Raw genomic sequence first — 22,038 nt, forward strand, 5'->3', positions numbered from 1 at the left:
ATCTGTGTCTTTTATCATGGTATTCCTTTCTTCCAGAATGCCCTCGCTCAATCTTCTTCATGTGGATAGGCTCAGCTGAGCTAAAATCTCCATAGATGTGGTCAGTCAACAAACTTATTTTTGTTGCTCCTCATTCACAGCTTCTCTTGAGCTTAAATGTGGTCAGTAGATAACATCCCACTTCCAGGCCTCACCCATAAATATATATATATCTGTAGTCCTTCTTGTCCCCAGTTTCCTGCTTCATGTGTAGAGTCCAAGAGTGGACTCTGAGGCCCTAGGAGATGCCAGAGCCTTTAAAATATCAAGTGACAGGTGCTCTGACAAATTAATCAAATACATAGAAATGCATGAGCAAGGGTAAGTCCTACTGGGTTAACCCACTGATATTTTAGAATTGTTACAGCAATCAGCCTACCCTGAAATCTTCATCATTTCCCATGATGACATTAAGTGTCCCTCTAGGTTCATGAAGCCCCATGGTATATTTGATCATTACACTTTCCATAATGGGTTCCACATTGGCTTATATGCCTGTGTTTCAAAAACTGTAGGTTCTATAAGGGCAGAAGCCACTTATTTCTCTTCTTTTAACCCCTTCATCCTAATGAGGCCCTGGAACAGTTGGCTCTTGGTGGACATTTTTAGAATAAGAGAATGAATTAATTACTCAGTTTATTTATCCAAATGCCATGATGCTTCCCTTAAGACCAAGGTGATGTCATAACAGAGATTAACATCTACGCATCACCAGGGATTCAATTCCTTAATTTACTTTTAGTATTTGTCTTTTGACTCTGCCTCCGAAATTCCTCAGTCCTCTTGAGTTATTAAATTTTTTTGTATTCTCTTTCAGTCAATTATTATTAAATAGATTTTGATAAGCATTTGGGATCATAACTCTTCTTTATCAAATATCTTCATTTCAATACTGTCTTTTTTTCCACATTAATAGGAATTCTTAATTCCTTTGTATTTCAGCCAAAATAATGAGCCTTTAATTCTATCCTTTAGATAAAACTTATTCTCTGCTTTTAGATTTCCAAAACCATTCTAATTAATTTTTTTAAATGAACAAAAATACTTTGATCATAAACATTGCAAACAAAAAATACATTCAATTTTTCCTTAGCCCTGATGCCTTGCTGTTTTCTAAATTCAGCTTGGTATTCTAAAGTGCCATGAAATAATTAGGGAGATCACAGAAGGCTACCCCTCTCCTTGGCTAAAGAACAAACATGTCAGCTCACCATATGCTACTCCTGCACTTCAATGCAATCTTCTGAAAACTCATAAATTTTCAACTTCAGTGTTTCTAAGCAACCACTTTCATATTTTCAGCAACAAATTGGATGAAGGGCCCAGTGAAACCACACAAGGAAGAATTCATGAAAAGAACCCTAGGAAATGCCATATTCACTCAGACAAAAAGGAAAGTATCTTCCTCAGAGGATGTCTGCATGTGACAGGTGAGTTCCGGTCTTCAGAACTGGTGAGAGTGTCACGTGATAGCAAATGCTTTAAATACCAATAGTTATTAAATGAAGTTTAATGCTAAGCTTTCTTCATATCCTGCTGGCATATTTATTGTTTTAGTATATTGAAGAGTGCAAATAACTTAAACATTTGGATATAAAAGATAATTTGGCCCCTAAGTCTAACTGATATTTTCCAAAGAGGCAATTTTATATAAGTATTTAAGATTTGTTTACTTGGTTACTCATAGAGTCAATATGATGTAAAGATGTCTGAATATCCACCCCAACCAGGTAGCTCAGTTGGCTAGAGTGCCCTTCCAAAAAGCCATGGTTGTGGGTTCAATCCTCTGTCAGGGTCAGGGCACATACAAGAATCAATTAATAAATGCATGAATAAGTGTAACAACAAATTGATGTCACTCTCTCTCTACCATCCCCTTTCTCTTTCGCTCTAAAACCATTTTTTTAAAAAGGATGTCTGACCTGGCTGGGAGGCTCAGTTGGTTGGCGTGTTGACCCACACACCAAAAGGTTGTGGGTTTGATTTCTAGTCACCCACACACTTAGGTTGTGGCTTCTAGCCCCAGTTGAGACATGTATGGGAGACAACCGATCGATGTTTATCTCTCACATCGATGTTTCTCTTTTTCTTCTTTCACATATCCTGGGGTGAAGATTTTAAAATAATAAATAAATAAATAATTTAAAATTTAAAAAAAAAAGTTGTCTGAATATCATGAATGGGAAAATTACAATATAATAAGAGCAAGCACAAACTATTCAACTTTTAATTTTGCCACCAGGATTTATCCAACATAAAATCATGAATTCTTCTGAAAGGTAATTAGTAAACCAGTGAAAAATTTGACGTAAAGACATAGCGGTCCAAGGATTGGTGCTGGGGAATCAATGAAGTAGGTGAAAAACATGATGTCTAGAAATAAAATCATCTAGGTCTTGATTCTAACACATGACCTATTAGCTATGCAACCCTAATCTAGGTATGTAAACCCTTTCAACTGCAAAATGGGGATGGTAATACCTACCTAGATCATTGTAATAGTTAAATGAAAAGTTCTGAGCTATATTCATTAATGACCTCATTATTAAGTATATATTATCGATTTGTATCACCCCTCCCAATTATCTAACTCTTCTTTGGGGGAAGTAGTGTGAAGTATTTTATTCCACTCGGACAATCACTCCCTCCCTTTCTGAAAATGCCAGTGTGAAGTTCTCCAAGCAGCAGCAGATCGTGTCAGACACGTGCTAATTACTGATTTTCCCATGCCCCTCAGACAGAGGGTTACTCGCTGCTGACATTTATCGTACTCTCATATATCAAAGGTCTTTGGTCCATCTATTTCCGTCTCGAGATTCTCTGGCCACAGAAGTAATCAAACCTACCAAGTGGGTCAGTGATGAACAGAAATGTAACCCACCCAGCAGGAACCCCCTCCTTATCCTCGGCCGAAATCCTGTCCCACTGCGCGCTGTGGGCGCTGCCCCCAGAGGTTCTGAGAGCAGCACCATTCTGCCTCCGCCCTGAGTGCTTTGCCTCCGGCTCCTCTTCTCAGGCCCGCAGTGATTTTATTAGAAGTGCCCTCATAGCTTTCCTGTCTATTTATTATCACCCAGAAGCCAAGAGCTGATCCGTTCAGGAACCAGGGAATACTCTTCTGGACTTCTAATATAGTTTATATTTAGTGTGCAGCTTTTCTCTGAAAATTTCATAACTCCACTGAGTCTATTCTGTTAGCAACTTATATGATGCTTTTGACTTTTCAATATCTTTTCACCTCAATTTCATTTGATCCTTAGAGCCATCCTGCACACTAGACTGGACAGGTGCTATCAGACCTGCAGAGGAAGCGACTGAGAATAAAGCACTTACTTACCCAAGGGCACAGTGTGTGAAGGTCTGACTTGGGTCACCTCTAACGTATCATTATAAGTTGTCTTAGTAAAATAGTGTCTGATCGATAATGGAAAGAGATATTTCATAACATGCCTGGAATGTTGAGTATATGGTGAGTTTTTATTGTACGCAGTTTCTAAGAATTTGACTTTCTTTAGAATCTCAAGTAAACAGACTGCAGTAGGAAAATAATAATTTGGATTGTTGTCGTGAGAACTGTATATTGTTGAAAACAATTGTGATGAGTCACATAACCCCGTACCTTGTGATATTGTGATTTATAATGAGAAAAGTATATTTGGTCCTTGTCCCCATTTCTCCTAAAATTTTTGGAATCTCCTAAGTGGTGAGCGTGAGTGCGAGTATTTGCTGTTAATGAGGTGACTTCTGGATGCTGCCTAAGGATGGAGCCAGCCTTGTGATCAGAGGGTTGGAACTTCCAGTTCTACCCAGGCCTCTGGGGAGGTAGAGGGGCTGGAGGGTGAGTTCAGTCTCCAATGGCCAGTGACTTAATCAGTCATGCCTAGGTAATGAAGCGTCCATTAAAAACCGAAAGGAGGGGGTTCTGAGAGCTTTGGGGCTGGTGAACACGCTGGCTGCTCTTTCCCCGTATCTTGCCCTATGCATCTCTTCTGTCTGTTGTAATAAACCAGTAATCTCGTAAGTCAAATGCTTCCCCAATCTGTCAGCATTCTAGCAAATCAATGGGACCCTAGGAGGAGGTCTGGGGGATCCCCAATCTACAGCTGGTCTATCAGAAGCACAGGGACAACCCCGGCTTGTGATGGGTGGCTGAAGGCTTGGGGGTGGGCAGCCTTGTAGGACTGAGCCCTTAGCCTGTGGCTCTGACACAGGTAGACAGTGAAGGGACTGAGCTGAACTGGAGGACCTGCAGCTAGTTGTCTAAGAATTGCTGGGTTTGTAGAAAACCTCCCCATACATTGTAATTGGAGTCAAATTTTACATCCACACGTTTTAATAGTTGTAGAAAAATCTTCATAATCATTGTTCCAACATAACCCATAGTGCTGTGAGGAAGTAAAGTGGTTACTGTTCCCAAGATAAATGTTCAGTAAATCCAGGTCAATGAGTGATTGTGAATAGCTGATGAGCTGGTAGGCACTGGACCTCTTTCTGTTTCTTTTTCTTTTTTTTTTTTTTTTGAGGGGGGGGTGGATAGTATTTATTTTAATTAATTACGGACTTGTAAGAAAGCTAAGATTTATACAAAAGCTTTTCTATACCCTTCACTCAGATTCTTCCATTATTAGCATTTCACCACTTTTATGTTTTTCTATCTGTATACATACAAATTTTTGAACCAACTGAAAGTAAGTTCCACTTATGATAACCCTTTTCCCTAAATACTTCAGTGTGCATTTCCTAAGGACATTCTTCCTCATAACCATAGTGTAAGAATCAAAAGCAGGAAGTTAACATCGACAACATACTATTACTACTCACTCCACAGCCTTTATTCTGCTTCTCCCATTGTCCCACCAGTACTGCTTTTACAGTGTATCATCTTTTTGTGAAGGCATATATGAATAGATATGTGCCTTCATTTTTTTACATTTTTACAATCGTTCAAATGAATGGGGCTGGTTGCCAGTGGAGCTGGTTGACTAACCAGAGAGGATTTAGGCACTTCTGTCTGATCTCCATGTTTTTCTCTCCCTGCCCTCCTCCTGCAACACACACACACACACACACACACACACACACACACACACACACACACGCCTCGGTGGCCAGCCTTAGCACTTAGAACATACTGTGCCTGATGCTTTTGTTCACACGCTTTACCCAAAATGGTCGTCTCCTCCTTCCCCTTATCTGACTAGAAAAATCCCACTTGACCTTCAAAGCCTCCTATTTGACACCTTTTCCAACCCCCTCATGAGGCCAGTTCTTCTAGGAGAGATTCTTTCCAATACCCCTACTCCGTTTTAGCTTCAACAGTCATCATCTAATTTAGGCATTTGACACGGATTTTATCAGATGACATTGTGCAAATCACTGCACCCAGAGAAGATGTAGGTCGGGTTTCTGTCACTTAGAAACCTACATTCTAAGTAGAGCACATCAAGGCAGGCATAAGAGTGCAAAAAACACAGAGGCGTGGACGCCCAGCGGTTTCACTCAGCACTAGAAATAACTATTGCCATGTGGATTCTGAAAAGTTAGAAGACTGACTGCCTAGGACTGTCCATCAGTAGTTAACATAGGAAAGGAGTTGTGGAAAAGGCTATGCCCTGACCTGGCAGTGGGCAGCCAGCAGCTGCTGTGGGACTTCTGAAAGGACAGAGGGAGGAGCTTGGACCTTCTCCCCATCACAGTCCAGCTTCCCAGGCTGTGCCCTTTCTCTCCTGCGAGACGGGGTGAGTTTGGTCAAGTGGTCGAGGAGATTTTCCGCCTGTGAGCAGAATTATGGCCTTTAATTTTCAAAAACCATTTCACCAGAAACCAATTTTTTGTAATGCTAAATTCTTCTAATAAACAATTTATTGAACGTATCCAGAAAGTACATTTAATTGGATCAATCAATCATTTCATCAATCATTTCCCTGTGGCTGACCAAATTCATTCAGTGACAATTTCTCTTTGCTGGCATCCATGACTTTGGGGAATAAAATCCTCAAAGTCCAGGCATTTCATTTCTCTCAGGTATAAAGGTTTTTATTAGCAACAGGACAGGTTTCCATCTTTCTGCACCAGTGCCTAGTATTTGTTTGTTTGTTTTATTAACAGAAATACCCACAAAGCAATAAACTAAAACAAACAAAACCCAAAGGCAAAAACTGTGAAGTCAAGACTTTTCAATCCTTAACAACAATTTGGGAAATTAAAAATAAACTACAACTCTATCTGAAGATCCAATAAAATGGCTCATAATCTCATTAACCAAGTAACTAGCACTATGATTATAAATGAATGTAAGAATAATGCATGCGCTGGCCATGAGGTGACACAGACACCAAGACAGGATCTGCCCCCGTGACACCTCCAGGCGACGGGCACACGGGGCACAGGAGGCGCCTGAGAAGCACGAGCAGGAACACCTTCCAGGAAACAGCCTTCACGCAGGAAGTGCGATTGCATGTCTGGAAGCTCATGGAGAGGACAAATGTAAAGAGGCGGGGGTTGGGGGGAGAGTCATCATTCAGACTGCCCTGGAATGTATAAAAGACAACGATAATGCAGGCCTACAGAATGAAAGTTTTCATCACAAAACAATTAGAATAAATGAGAAAAAGTCAGATTTTTAAGAAGTTCAGAAACAAAGAGGCAGCAAAGAAATCAAAAGGAGCCAGTTATCGATAAAGGAGCAGACAGGCACTCGATGCCAGATGACAGGGGCAAGGTGGGAACATTTGAACCTAAAAGTGTAACGTCCAATTAAAATCCATTTAAATGCAAAATCAAGGTAAATGTCGACTCAGACACTAGAGACAGTTTAAAACAGGGTTTTTGAGAGAAAAAAATTCTAAAGAATCCAGAAGGAACTAGTTTGTAACCTCTCCCACAGTAATACAGTTATTCATGTATTACTTAATACATGAATAACTGTATTACTTAAATGAACTTAAGAGAGTTTCATCAATAAACAAAAAAGAGAGACATCTGAAGGACATCTGATACCAAGGAAACTATTTCTAGCACCAACACAGACATTAGGAAGCCATTTAGCACAAGTAGGATAAACATTCTGGCAGCTTCCTGAAAATGTCTGGAGAAATGAAATCTAAAAGGCAAATCGTTAGAAAGAAGAAAAATGTGAACGTAAAAGACACAAACAGTAGGAAGCAGCATATAAAGACACGTGACTTTTCAATTTTGCTTCCAAAGAACATTTAACAGCCCCAGAGCTCCTTGGAAAGCCAGGGTTCTGAGAAAGCTGGATTGAAAGCTGTGACAGATGTTATTACAAAACAAATTCCTAAATTATTCTTTTCCCAAGAGAATGAGTAGTAGGAAGCATAACATCATTTTTCCTCGTGTCACCTGGGAATATAGACCTTAGTGAAATTTTAAAAGAAGGTTTGGTGTGATATTTAAAGAGGAGCATTGTAGCAGCAGCTGCAGCAGGGAATGGGGAGGTCAGTTACACTGGAACACCTTGACTTGTTCCCATTGGGGCTATTTTTACCCCAAGTCTTGCTTATTCAAATAGACCTACTTATGCTCTCAACTTCGAATCTCAGTGTATTAAAAATGAACAAATAAAAAATGGCAATGTTTAATGGAAATGGCAAAACTTAAAGGCTCAGAATAAAAATATATTTGGTCTGGGAACACTGCTAATAGAGAAAAATCCACAGTATTATATAAATACTAGAGGCCCAGTGCACAAAATCGTGCATGGGTGGGGTCCCTCTGGGTGGCCTGCAGGGATCTGGCTGAAACCCACAGTCCAACAGTGCCTGCAGCTTCTACCTGCCGTTCCCACTCATCCCAGCCCCACTGTGCCTGCTGCAGGCTCACGCCCAATCAGTCCCGATCGGGAGAGGCTCTCGCCAGCCATGAGCCCTGTGTCTGGCGCCCTCCCACGGGGAGTGGCCTGCAGGATCGGGCTGAAACCTGTCCTCCGAAATCCCCCAAGGGGTTCTGGATTGCAAGAGGGCTGAGGGACCCCACCGGTGCATGATCGGGCGGGGAGGGACTGCAGGAGGGCTCCAGGGCATGTCTGGCCCATCTAGTTCAGTCCTGATCGGCCAAACCCCAGCAGCAAGCTATCTATCAGTCAGAGCATCTGCCCCCTGGTGGTCAATGCACGTCATAGCGACTGGTCAACCAGTTGACTGTCTGCCCCCTGGTGGTCAGTGCATATCATAGCAAGCGGTTGAGCAGCCTAAGCATATCATTAGCATATTACGCTTTGATTGGTTGTTCGGTTCTGCCATTTGGTCTATTTGTATATTATCCTTTTATTATATAGGATTGTTCTAAGATCTTGGTGCTTAGCTCTGGTCAGATTGCTTTGTTTTCTTCTTTCCTTCAATTCAGGGATGTCCCCTCCACCATCATCCTGAGTCAGCAAACCTGATTTTGTCCCATATAATAACCAGATTTACTTTGTCTACCAAGAACAATGCTGCTTATTCATATTCAGATCATTTACCCACTTCCAGCTAATATTATTTAAGAATCTATATGCCAAGAAATTTAACTGTCGTTAGAGATATTGAAACCAATAAATATGACCACTGCCCAACAACAAATATTTATTCAAATAATTATCAAGATATTTAAAATCCATCAGACAAGATGGCAACATTCTGCTTTGTTTAAGTTCTGCAAAACTGCCCAGGTATGTGCATTTGTGTGTAGATGTATGATCCCCAGACATTTGTGACTCCTAGCCCCCCATCTATGACTTCACATTGCTGTGTCCCCCTAAAACTCATTTCATTTTCCCTAAGACACAGGTGTCACAATTCCCTGTGGGTTGCTGGGGAGCACAGGAGATAATGTAAGAACACACTGCTAAGGTTATAAGAAATATCTGATCAACATTAGCTATTACATTTTGATTCTTATTAAGTAGAGTTATTTAAATGAATAAAATGTTCTGGAATCATATAATTTTAAAGCTCATGTGTTTCCACAGCTTCTTGATAGTGTTTAAATTGACTGGTTACTCTAGGCCAGTGATGGGCAACCTTTTGAGCTTGGTGTGTCAAACTTCGCCAAAAAACTGAGCATAACTCGGGTAGTGTGTCACTTTGAGGAAAAAAACATTATTTCACAAATGTTTCATCCTCAGGAGCAGCAAATGTTTCATCCTCGGCATGTGGCCGCCTCAGTGGCCGCGTGTCATCAGAAATGGCTACACGTGTCAGCATTGTCATCAGAAATGGCTACGCGTGTCATAGGTTGGCCATCACTGCTCTAGGCGATGAATCATTGACAATTCCAAAAATATAACCCAGGTTTCTTTATCCCAAGACCTTTTTATTTAAATTTTCATTTCGTTCTTTCACCTGAAACTTACCTCCTTACATTCCCCAGGGTGCTTAATTATATATTAAAGTAGGATCTACAACTTAGGCGACACAGGTAACTTGCCAAGGTTTTCATAATTATTTCTAGCAGAAGCAGGACAAGAACTCAGATCCTGACTCCGAGTTAACTGCTCTTTAGTAGATAGTTCAGGCTTTAAGTAGCTACCTATCTACCTCCCTAGCTGAATTTATTTCAGTATATATGTAAAATAGTTGATATTGCCCAGTGAAATTACAATGTCACCCAAGAACTGTGTTGCAGTATGAATAGAATTTATATTAAGATTTCTAAAAACATATAGTTTTATCTTCCAGTTATTGTGACAAAGACGGTGACATAAAACATCACTGACTATTAGTGACTTCTACTTAATAAGAGGAAATATGAAGGAATTTTATTTTTTCTAGGGTGACTATTTCACTGTAACTACCATTATAGGTAAAATGATCACACCTTCCCTTAGGTGTGACCATCCTTGGATAATATTTTAACAGCATTATATATTTTTGCAAGATATGCATTTTAAGAAAAAATTAAAAAGTACTGTGTCAAATGAAAAAGATTGACCTCTGAGTGTTAAGTCAAGAAAAGACCCAGATGCTCCAAGGGCACAGAAGCAGATGATGGTGGGCCCACCTGACATCCCCAGTGCCCTCAGCACATGCGAGAAATGCACTTTCCTCTTCAACAAACCTCACCCTTATCTCTTCTCTCAGTCTCGTCACCAGAGCGGTCCTTCAGATGCTCGTCCTATTCTGGTGACAGTATTGACAGCTATCAACCTGTCTCAGTCTCTTGCCTGTAGGTAGGTCATCCTTCATCATCTGGTCACATGACATTTAAACCCCAAATCAACTCACTCTGCTCCCCAGGGGCCTGCACCTTTACTTTCTAGCCACTCAACCTTTCTTGTGTCTTTCACAGGCATCATATATTCTTTAACTTGATTTTTGTTTTGTTTCCTCTGGATGAAATAATTTTACATCTCTTTATGTCTTGAACATTTCATGCCTGTGACCTTCCCCAAAGGGGTGGGGGGGACCATCATCCCCTTCCCTTGCTCTTTAACACCAGTTACGCTGTATCTGTCTTCTTCACTAAACTAAGTCCCTCAAGGTCTGTCAGTCAACTCAGTACAATCCAAACCCTAGCATGGAGCCCAACACAAAGATCCTCATAGTATGCTTGATGAGAAATGACTGATTCAAATAATATGCTGATTTTGTGTACTACAGCATAAAATTGGTTATGTTATAGACTAAGTATTTGAATATTTATATATATTGTTTTCTAGATGAGTTTGTGTACTTTCTTCCCTCTTCAAAATGGGCTATGGCTGTTGGCCGATAATGATTCACAAGTAATGGACAATAGCCAGGGAGGACAGTTGCTCCTACTGGCGTCACCCTTAAGTGTAGAAGATTAATTAGATTCATTGATCTAATAATCATTTGAAAGAAATCTAGTATGTGATTATTAAAATCAATTCTTGCCCTGGTTGGTGTGCTCAATGGTTAGAGTATTGGCCCAAACACCGGAGTGTCACAGGTTTGATTCCTAGTCAAGGGCATGTACCTGGGTTGCAGATTTGCTCCCATCCAGGTTGGGTGCATGTGGGAGGCAACCAATCAATGTCTCTCTCTCACTCTCTTTCTCTCTCCCCTCCCTCCCTTCCACTCTCTCTAAAAAATCAATGGAAAAAATATCCTCAAGTGGGGACTAACAAAAAAAAATTAAAAAACACCAAAAAAATCAATTCTATAATTTTTTCATGTTCAGAGGAGAAATTAGTGTCTTAAAAAGTAAAAAGCATTCCTATTAGAAATCAAACAACAACAAGTTAGAAATAAAACTTCAGGACAGCATGGCTTTCCCCTGAATCTACTTAATAAATGCCTCCTGAGCAACCTTCCCCATCATTATCTGTGTTTCCATCTTCCTGGGCTCTAATGACAGCCTGAGGTTTATCCCAGCCCCCCCACCCCCACTAGGGGTGAGAGTCAGTGTCCATCATTCCAAATGGAAAGCACAGTATTTTTCAGAGAGCAGGGCAGGGGCCAGGGAGAGGTGGGAGTTAGTCCCTTGGCCTGGGATTTTAGGGTGAGGATGTGAGTAATGAGAAAAAAAATCTCAGGAAATTAAGATGAGACAATACTAGAAATAACTAACCCACTTCATAAAACTTGCAAAATGTACAAATTAAGTCTGAATGTGAGGTGTGGTGATGAATGTTAACTAGACATTGTGGTGAGAATTTCACAATATATAGAAATATCAAATCATTATACTGTATGCCTGAAACTAACATAATGTTCTATGTTGATTTAAAAAATTATACTCAGGCCCTAGCCGGTTTGGCTCAGTGGGTAGAGTGTTGGCCTGTGAACTAAAGGGTCCCAGGTTCGATTCCGGTCGGCACATGCCGGGGTTGCGGGCTCAATCCCCAGTGTGGGGCGCACAGGAGGCAGCTGATTAATGATTCTATCTCCTCACTGATGTTTCTATCTCTCTCCCTTCTTCTCTGAAATCAATAAAAATATTTTTTAAGAAAATAAAAAATTATACTCAGGAAAAAGAATACAGTACCTAGTCCTTCAAAAAGCAGGCTTAATAGGAAAATGGAGATATAATCAAATAGATATCAACACACGCATACAAAGTGACATAAAATAGAGATAGTCCTTTATACATATCTCCATTTTATGAACATATAAAAAAGCAACTAGAACATAGAGAAGGAAACGATTATTTCTTTAAGATACTTCATTTTGAAATGTTTAATTCACTGTGAGTGAGACCTGATGCCAGCTCAGACCCTGCCCAATCTTCCGGGATGCCTTGGCTCTTCACTGTGACCTCAGTAAGTTCTTCCCATCAATCCAGTTTTGATGTACTGGTAGATATATGATCGCACCTCAAAACAACTAATCCTCCTTCAGACCAAACCCCAATCCTTAGCCAGGCCAAAATGAATGCAATTTAGCCTCACTCCTTTGGCCAATCTTTTGGTACAAGCCCCACCAGCACCCAGCACCCCCAGGCCTGTATATTGAACCGAGGTCCCATGCCCCTGTCCTCCCCTGCAACTGTTAGCTTCCTGGAAATGCAGGCGAGTTCATTCATTAAACAAATACTGTGAAACACCTGCAATGCAATGAGTTTGGGAAGGGGGTTGAAGGTGACTAAAACAAACCTATCCTGAAGAGCTTTACATTTTTTTAAATAGACACTCAAAAACAATTAATTTCAGTAGATCATTAAAAGCGCAGAACATTTACAAGACACAGGACAGAGAGGAGGACCTAACAAATGAGAAGGGATGGGGAGGCAGGAAGACCTTCATCAATGATGCGACCATGAGTCTTCGCTTTCCCAGGAAGTGCTAGTTCACACTGTTGTCTTGACATTGCTTTTTAATAGTGTCTCATTTCATTCTTAAAACATGTCCTAGCTCAGATGAAAAGCGATATTCAGAAGGTGATTATATCTTACTAGAGGCCCGGTGCACAAAATTTATTATATAGGATAACTAATGCTATAAAGAAAAATGGGAGGTAAGAAAGCAGGAAATGAGTAATTGTCAGAAAATCAACGTGACCAGGTCGTGGCCTCCAGAGACTAACAGAGGTGAAGCCAGCAGGTAAGGAGGAACTACATAGCCCAGGTGGACCCAATCCATCCAGTACGGGGAGCCATCGAAGGACTTCAAGTGTGTGGATGATAAAGTGAGACGTGACCCTAACTGCACTCTGAAAAATCAGACTGTTGGACACACAAAAGAGGAGTGAAGCGGTGACTGAAACCACATGATGCAGAGCAACCACTAAAACAGAGTGGTGTGGAATCAGAGCAGCCCGGTGTCATTTACGCCTGACTCAAACCCTGACATGGCCACTTACTGCTCTGTTCCCAGCACAGACTCTAGGGTCAGGCTACCTGGGTCTGAAACCTAGTTCAAACACTTCCCATCGCTCAACCTTTAGGAAGCTACTTAACCTCACTGTGCCGTTTCACTTCCTATAATAAAGAATAGTACTCCTGCCCAGGCCGTTGTGGCTCCGTTGGTTGGGCATTATCCCAGGCACCAAAGTTGCAGACTCGATCCTCAGTAGGGGGTGTGCAGGAGGCAGGTGATCCAGTTTGTCTCTCATCGATGTTTCTCTCTCCCTCTCCCTTCCTCTCTCTCTCTAAAAAAAAAAAAAAAAAAATCATAAAAATTATGATTTTTAAAGTTATAAAATTTTTTTTAAAATAAAATAGTGCTCCTACTTCATGGTGTTTTAATTAAAGTGAAATATGTTAATTCAGATAATTTCCTTAGAATGGTGCCTACTCACATATATTTTGCTCAAAATTTATTCAGAATAACGTAAGTTATTTGTTGAAAAAAATGTTATAACTATTGTAAGTTAAAAGTCTGATGATATGATTTATAGAGGATTTAAAACATACCTTGTTAGCAAAAAGAAAAGAAACATTAGTGACCGCTCCAATGCCCCAGAGGAGGTCTGCCCTGCCTATGACAGAGGATGGGATAGCAAGGTTCCGGTGTAGATGTCAGAAGCTTGTTCCAGTTATTAGCACGATCTCTTCAAAGGAAAGTCTTGAAAAATGACGAGAAGAGGTGCCTGTTAGCAGCAGCAACGACAGGAGACAACAGAATGCCCCCACTACACATGTATCATGACTAGCACATTGTAACACTTCCCAATTTGTTTTAAACTGCAAATTTTTAAATAGCTGGTATGGTCTCCAGGTTATTTCCTATCTGTTGGTGCATTAAATCACAAAATATACACCTTTATATTTAAAGTGGTTGCTGAAGAAATTATAAATGAAATGCACATGGTCATGGACGTGGACACTGCTGGGGCCCCACCCCACACCCAGGGCCAGCTCCATCAGCTGCAGCGGGGCTGGACAGCTCTGGTACCTGCTGGAGGCCCCGCCCATCCTCATGCCCCCCACACCTTACTCTAAAGGTCAGCCCATCGGTGCAGTGGGTACCCATCTCCCAGAGCAAGCTTCCGTCAGTGAGAGATGGGTGTCAATGGGTGGAGGGACAATTCTGAGGGACAATGGTTTCCCCAGGCTCCCCAGCGAGACTGAGCCCCGTCGCCTAGAGAAATAGCCACCCGGGTCACCCTCCACACCACTTCATTCCAGGATTTTGGGATCACCTTCCAAATATGCCAGAAGCATCTATCAGATGCTCAAACCTCAGAGGAAAGATAGGGGAGGGTGGGGGTAAGGAGGAGAGATCAACCAAAGGACTTGTATGCATGCGTATAAGCATAACCAATGGACACAGACAACAGGGGGCGAGGGTGAGGATGAGGGCAAGTGGGATGGGGAGGGCAACGGGGGATAAGAAAAAAAATGCTATCAGTGCCTACAGCAAAACCTAAGGATTTGCTTTGGGAAAGTCTAAACTGTGGTAATAAATTCAAATCATTCCTGATAAATTGAGTGGACAATCCCATCAGATGGTCCACGTTTCAATAATCCTAATGTTTTAATGTCATGACTTCCTTCTGTCATCACCAGAATCGTGCTGCTAAAGTGAAGATAATTATATGTAGATCTTAACAGTTCAATCACTATGCCTGACTTTTCATCATAGTAAGAGAAGAACCTTTTGTAACACCTCTTCCAATGTTCTGTTGTAGAAAGGGGGGTAATAATGACACAAATAATTTTCAGATTTCAAAGGAAATGTATCTCAACAAAAACTTATTTAATGTTGGAAATATGGCCTCCTCAAATTTGCAAGACCGCCGAAACCGGTTTGGCTCAGTGGATAGAGCGTCAGCCTGCAGACTCAAGGGTCCCAGGTTCGATTCCGGTCAAGGGCATGTACCTTGGTTGCGGGCACATCCCCAGTAGGGAGTGTACAAGAGGCAGCTGATCGATGTTTCTCTCTCATCGATGTTTCTAACTCTATCTCTCTCTCTTCCTCTCTGTAAAAAATCAATAAAATATATTTTTAAAAAATTTGCAAGGCCCTTACTCCCAATCAATACAGCTCACACAATATTTTGCTCAATATTTATGCAGCAAAATAGATATATCTTGAAAAGTGTTGTTCACTTTCTTTCCCTGTCAGACTGATGGTTGACACTCGAGTGAATTGTTTATAAAATGGATGCTGTTTCTTCCTTCCAGCTGACAGGTCTCTGTAGTTTGCTGTTTATTAGTTTTGTTTGCTGTGATTTAAAATGCAGAATCTATTTTCCCCCAGTGTTGTTCATTTTTTTTCTTAGTGAACTAGAAGATACACAGAATGTTCTTATTTACAAGTAACTACTGAGATGTCCTTCAAACACACTGTGAATGTCCATTAAGCTGTCTCCTCCATGCCTCAAATCTTAAAAATGTAAAAGAATCTAATGTACAAGTTGAGAATTTCTTTTTTAGCTCTTTGTATTGGAGTTTAAAACATAGGAACTTATTTCCAGGGACGGGAAAGTCATGTCATTGAAATCTCTTTAAAGTGAAATGAGAGCAAGACTAATGGTATATTCAAAGCTATTATTTTTAAAAAGAAGCACATTTTTATCATTCATCTTCTCATCATTCCATCTATCCATTCATCAAGCCTGTATTAAATGCCTAATATACCGGGCATGAGCGAGGTGCCAGGAATAGCAGAAATGAATATCTCAGTCCTTGATTGAAGGAGCCCAAACTAGTTGAGTAAACAAACAGGTAAGACATGATTGATTTTAAGGGAACAGGTGCTGTAATGCAGATATTTTCTAGCAGCTGAGGGGACGTGGGATCTTGGAAAAGAATCTAACTCTCTCATTGGGGAGGTTTCACTTGAGCCTTGGCGGACAGGTTAGGCAGACAAGAGGGAGGGTGGCATTTCCGGCACTTGCAGACTGCAATCGCAAACATACGGTTTTTATTTTTGTTTTGTGTTGTCCTGCTCAGATTTTGTTGGAGAACTCAAATGCTTTGTCCTTCATAGTGGAGAAAAGAGTGGAAAAGAAGCCGTGCTGGCAAAGAAGACAAAGGTCTGTGCCTGGAAGGAGCTTGGATTGTACACCGCCGGGGTCCTCAAACCCTTTAAACAGGGGCCAGCTCACTGTCCCGCAGACCGTGGGAGGGCCGGACTGTAGTTTAAAAAAAAACTATGAACAAATTCCTATGCACACTGCACATATCTTATTTTGAAGTAAAAAAACAAAACGGCAAAAACACCCGTATGTGGCCCGCGGGCCGTAGTGTGGGGACGCCTGCCTTAGGGAGTTGGAGTCTGGCGGTAAAGCTTGTGTTTCGGGACCTGCGTGGTGTTGGAGAGAGTGAGTGAGGTCACTGGGGGCTGGAGGATGGGAAGCAGCACCCGAGTAGCTGCGAGAAGATCTTAACTGCCTCCGTGGAGAGGGGCCTGCGGCAGTCCGAAGCCACCCGCCCAGTGACGGGCTCACGGCCGGCTCTCTGATGGCCTCCAGGACAAACACACGGACAGAAAGCACAGTGAGGAAAAAGGGGGTGATAACGACTTGCAAAGAGGAGGTCAGGACGGCAGGAAACAAGAAGACATTTAAGAAATAGTTCTGATATGAAATCTATGATTTGAGGATAAATTAAGTTTGAAGAAAGCAAGTTAAGATAGTTTTGAAATTTTAAAAAATGTTAAAAGAATGAAGAAAAGGGTTGGGAGATTAAGAAGACAATTCATGAAGCAGGCCAGTTGCTATTGCTATCGACGGGCAAGGAGCAGAGTTAGGGGTTGATGACTGTAGTGCATGTTGTGGGGAGTGTTTTGCATGAAGAAAGCTATACGGTAACGAAGCCTGGTGTATCACACAGTGAGTTCTAGATGCCTCCGGAGCATTCAGGCAGACTGTCTAGGCCAGCAGTCAGCAAACTCATTAGTCAACAGAGCTAAATATCAACAGTACAACGATTGAAATTTCTTTTGAGAGCCAAATTTTTAAACTTAAACTTCTCCTAACGCCACTTCTTCAAAATAGACTCGCCCAGGCCGTGGTATTTTGTGGAAGAGCCACACTCAAGGGGCCAAAGAGCCGCATGTGTCTCTCGAGCCGCAGTTTGCCGACTCTAGGGGAATAACTGGGGGCAGGGGAGAGATGGTATGTAGAGACAGACATAAGGGTAGAAACTAGTGTGGACAGGATGCCCAGGTGTAGTCATTACTAGTGTTTTGCGGTGTTTGTAGCTAAATGATTTTTGTGGATTTCCCTCCAAAGAAAGGGTACAGAGAACGAGATAATCAAAGCACATGAAAAGATATAGACAACAAAAAGGTAGTAAAAGACAATAAAGAATTCATAAAATAATCAAAATTGGGAGTTCAAAAAGGTTCTATAGAAAATGTTGCCAGGCCCTGACCGGTTTGGCTCAGTGGATAGAGCGTCGGCCTGTGGACTGAAGGGTCCCAGGTTTGATTCCGGTCAAAGGCATATACCTTGGTTGTAGGCACATCCCCAGTAGGAGGTGTGCAGGAGACAGCTGATAGGTGTTTCTCTCTCATCGATGTTTCTAACTCTCTACCCCTCTCCTTTCCTCTCTGTAAAAAATCAATAAAATATATTTAAAAAAAGAAAGAAAATCTTGCCAGAATGTTGACAAATGTCAAAGAGAAAAAGATAAGAAAAATGTAAGGTTTCCAGTTTATAAATTCATGTAATATTCTATTTGTAGCAATGGATAAATTATGTAAAAATATTCATGCTTTCCATATGAAAACTGAAACTCCGTAAGTCAACGTTAACCACAAAGTGATTTCACGCCACCAGCACGGCCCTGGTCTCAGCCGAGTCAGACCTCCGGGAAGCTGAGAAATAACCTAACAGATCTTGAATGGAGAAAATGAAAGCAAAGGAGGAACAGGCAATTGGTGGCACGCCCCTTTCTTAATAATCAGAACACGTTTAGTTTGCATTTCTGGTCTTTTTATTTAATGTAAAAATCTCAGAATTGTCCCAAGCACCTAAGGACAAGTCAAGCAAAACTCTTCTACCCCCTAAGCCAATAACCCTCCAGCATCCTGTTAAGTAGAAGTAATTTTTGTCAGAATAAGGAACCAGAGATATGAAGACAAACAACCCTCTGCTCAGGATATATATACATAATATGAGGTCATTATAATAATATTAATTAACATCATATACTATATATTTTAAAATATATAATACATTTAGAATATATTTATATATTAGAATATATTTACATATATGTATACTAAAGCAGAATTATGTGAGTTGAAAGCTACTTTTATATTTCAGATATATATCATGTTCGGCAGTGTTTCCTTTAAACAAACCACATAAATAAGAAATATATTTATTTACTCAAAGAAAAGAAACATAAAACCTCAGAATATCTGATTGAAATAATTTATGTTAATAAAACATTTTATTAGTCATTATAAAATTGGAAATATTTCCTCAAAGAAAAATCTTATCCCCATCTTAACATAAAAATGCTACATACATGTTATATGCAACAACTAGTTTTAGTTTATGTTTATAGAAAAAGAAGCTTTTCCCATTATATGTTTATATTCTCATTGCTAATACACCCTAGGCTTCAATCAATATATTTTTTTCGCCCTAACCAGTTTGGCTCAGTGGATAGAGCGTCAGCCTGCAGACTGAAAGGTTCGATTCTGGTCAAGGGCATGTACCTTGGTTGCAGGCACATCCCCAGTAGGAGGTATGCAGGAGGCAGCTGATCGCTGTTTCTCTCTCATTGATATTTCTAACTCTGTATCCCTCCCCCTTCATCTCTGTAAAAAATCAATAAAAACATATTTAAAAATATTTTTTCCAAATATATTTTTATTGACTTGAGAGAGAAAGAAAGGGAGAAGGAGAAGGAGAGGGAAAGGGCGAGGGGAAGAAGGGAGGGCGAGGGGGAGGGAAAAGAAGAGAGAGAGAAAGAGAGAGAATGAGAGAGAAACATTGATTGTCTGCCTTCCACATGCAATCCCATTGTGGTCTGAGCCGGCAACCTGATATGTGCCCTGACCAGGAATCAAACTGGCAACCTTTTGGTGCATGGACAACACCCGACCAACTGAGCCACACTGGCCAGGGCCAGTTGATATATGGTAAGGATAATGATCATACCAACAATATCAAACAACCCGTGGCTTTGGTCACTGTCAGCATCTGGTTATTACTGTTATGTAAGAAAAATAATAATAACTGTTCATAAAGACCTTAGCATGGGATTTGCTCTATGCTTAATGTCAAGTCTATGTTATCTCAATTAATAGTTTCCACTGATGTACCCTTGAGGCAACTGTGGTTAGTATTGGTTAAAGGGAGGACATCTACTAAACGGTAGAGCTGGTTTTGGAATGAAGTCTTTTTAAGTTTGTGTTCTTAATCACTGGCATTGACTTGCAAAGAGGTAAGTTCTTGAGTCCTAATGAAATAAATGAAAACAAAACCTTTCCTGCCCACACATCCCTCTCCAACTACAGATCCATTCTTCAGTTCCTTTCTGAACAAAACTCAGAATTGACGACACTCACTGTCTCGCTCTGCTATGCCCATTCTCCTCTCAACCACACTCCAATCTACTCTTTGCTCTGACCTCTACATTTATACTCAGAGTAATAACTGTGACATTTTACCATAAAAATAACAATTTATAGTCATGGCCACATACGACATGTAGGTAAACCACAGCCCACATACACCACAGTGCTCACATAAGACTAATAGAGCTGAAAAACTCCTACCTCCTAGTGACATCACATTACTGTTGCTGCAACTGTATGGCTGTTTTCTGCCATCTCAGTCGATGCCATCAGCTAGGAATGCCTGGGGCACTCACCTGGGCCAGGTGAGCTTCCCACAGACACCTCCCCTTTCTAAACCAATGTGCCAATTTGACTGAATCTTGTGGCTTTTCATGATTGCAAGACACCCTTCCGCAATCACCATTAAGAAACTTGGAAGAAAAAGGATGTGACCAGAAACGAGAGGTTCCCTATGTAGCCGGAAGCAAATGCACACATGCGTGCACAGACACACCTGCCTGCAAATTTTTGATCTGGGAAGATCTCGTGTCTTTTCAAGATGAGTAATAATCAGAAAGGACCCAGGAGAGGGTCTATGTCCAAAGCTGAGTCCATGGGAGGAAAGTAACCAGAATGAAAAGGCCAATGAAGCAAGTTTAGTTACAGAGCAGCTGAGCATTGGGACAAAGGGTTTTTCCAACCACTCAAAAATAAATTTCTGCCCTAGCTGGTTTGGCTCGATGGATGGAGTGTTGGCCTGCGGACTGAAGGGTCCTGGGTTCAATTCCGGTCAGGGGCACATGCCTTGGTTTTGGTCTCAATCCCCAGTAGAGGGTGTGCAGGAGGCAGCCGATCAATGATTCTCTTTCATTGTTGATGCTTCAATTTCTCTCTCCCTCTCCTTTCCTCTCTCTGAAATCAATAAAAATACATTTAAAAATACATACATACATACATACATACATACATTTCTAAGTGCCTTTATTTAAAAAGAGCTCCAAGCAGAAGGGCCACAGCAGAGACCAGTAAAATGGACAACAGCAGCAACAAAAACAACGACGCATGAAATATGAGCCAGACACAGGCTGAAACCCAGCACACAGGCTGTTTCCCACCCTCACTCCGACCCGGGGGCACTTGCCCGGGAGAACAGATGCCATTAAGTAGCTTTCACTCCTCCTTGTCCTTGCTGTAGAATATGAAAGAAATGAAATAAAAGTTCTCATCTTGTAATCATATCCCATCAGGGCTGAGCCAGCAATTTACACAAACCTGTGCTTTCCCAGCTGCAAAGCTGCTCGGAGGACACTGTTACCTGGTCTGGACCCACCAGGTGCGAGGGCAGCACTGGGTCATCCCGCCGGCTCCATCCAGGAGCGGGGAGACAGGGACCCCGAGCAGGACATGCGGTCCCAACACCCGCCCCACCCTCTGGGCCCCTGTTGAGTTTGTAAAAACGGTGGAGTGTGTGCTCTGCCAACAAGTGAGGCCGATACAAAAGCTGCAGGGAGGCTCGCAGGGACCTTCCGTCCACCTCCGGGTTTTCTCTGGCTCGTGGCTGGCGACCTGGCTGCGAGAAGACCAGCCCGGAGTTGTTCTATCACTAAGACAAAACGCAGCCGCTCCCAGCCTGGCCCCACGGCCACCTCCCCCGCCTTCCTCGGGCAGCCCGGGCCTGGCCTGCGGCAGCTGAGGCTTCAGTGCCTGGCACACGGTATTCCTAAATCCCCAGGGAAATCGGGAAATCGGAGAGGGGCTGCAGCAAGTTCCTTGCACCTTTTCTGGGGGAAAAGGTGCTAAAACCAAAACGAGAATATGGAAAAGAACTCTTAAAGGGAAAGACGTTAAGCTGCATGTGGAAAGAAAGAGACCCCTGAGCAAAACCCCACTTTTAAGCCCCTTGTGGAAATGACCGTCTCTCCACAGCAGTCGCTCTCCCACTTTCCAAAATTCACGGAAGAGTGATTCGTGGGTGGCTGTGAGGTGTGGCAGGGTGGCCGGAGCCAGGCTGGGTCTCTCTGATGCCTCATCACCACCTGTCCCTCTACAGCTCTGATCAGCAAAAAATAGGAAGCAAGGATTGTAAATAATCACAGAGTCCAGAAAACTACTTGGATATTTTGTAATAGCAA

Source organism: Eptesicus fuscus, chromosome 19, assembly GCF_027574615.1.
Source record: "Eptesicus fuscus isolate TK198812 chromosome 19, DD_ASM_mEF_20220401, whole genome shotgun sequence".
Lineage (NCBI taxonomy): Eukaryota > Metazoa > Chordata > Mammalia > Chiroptera > Vespertilionidae > Eptesicus > Eptesicus fuscus.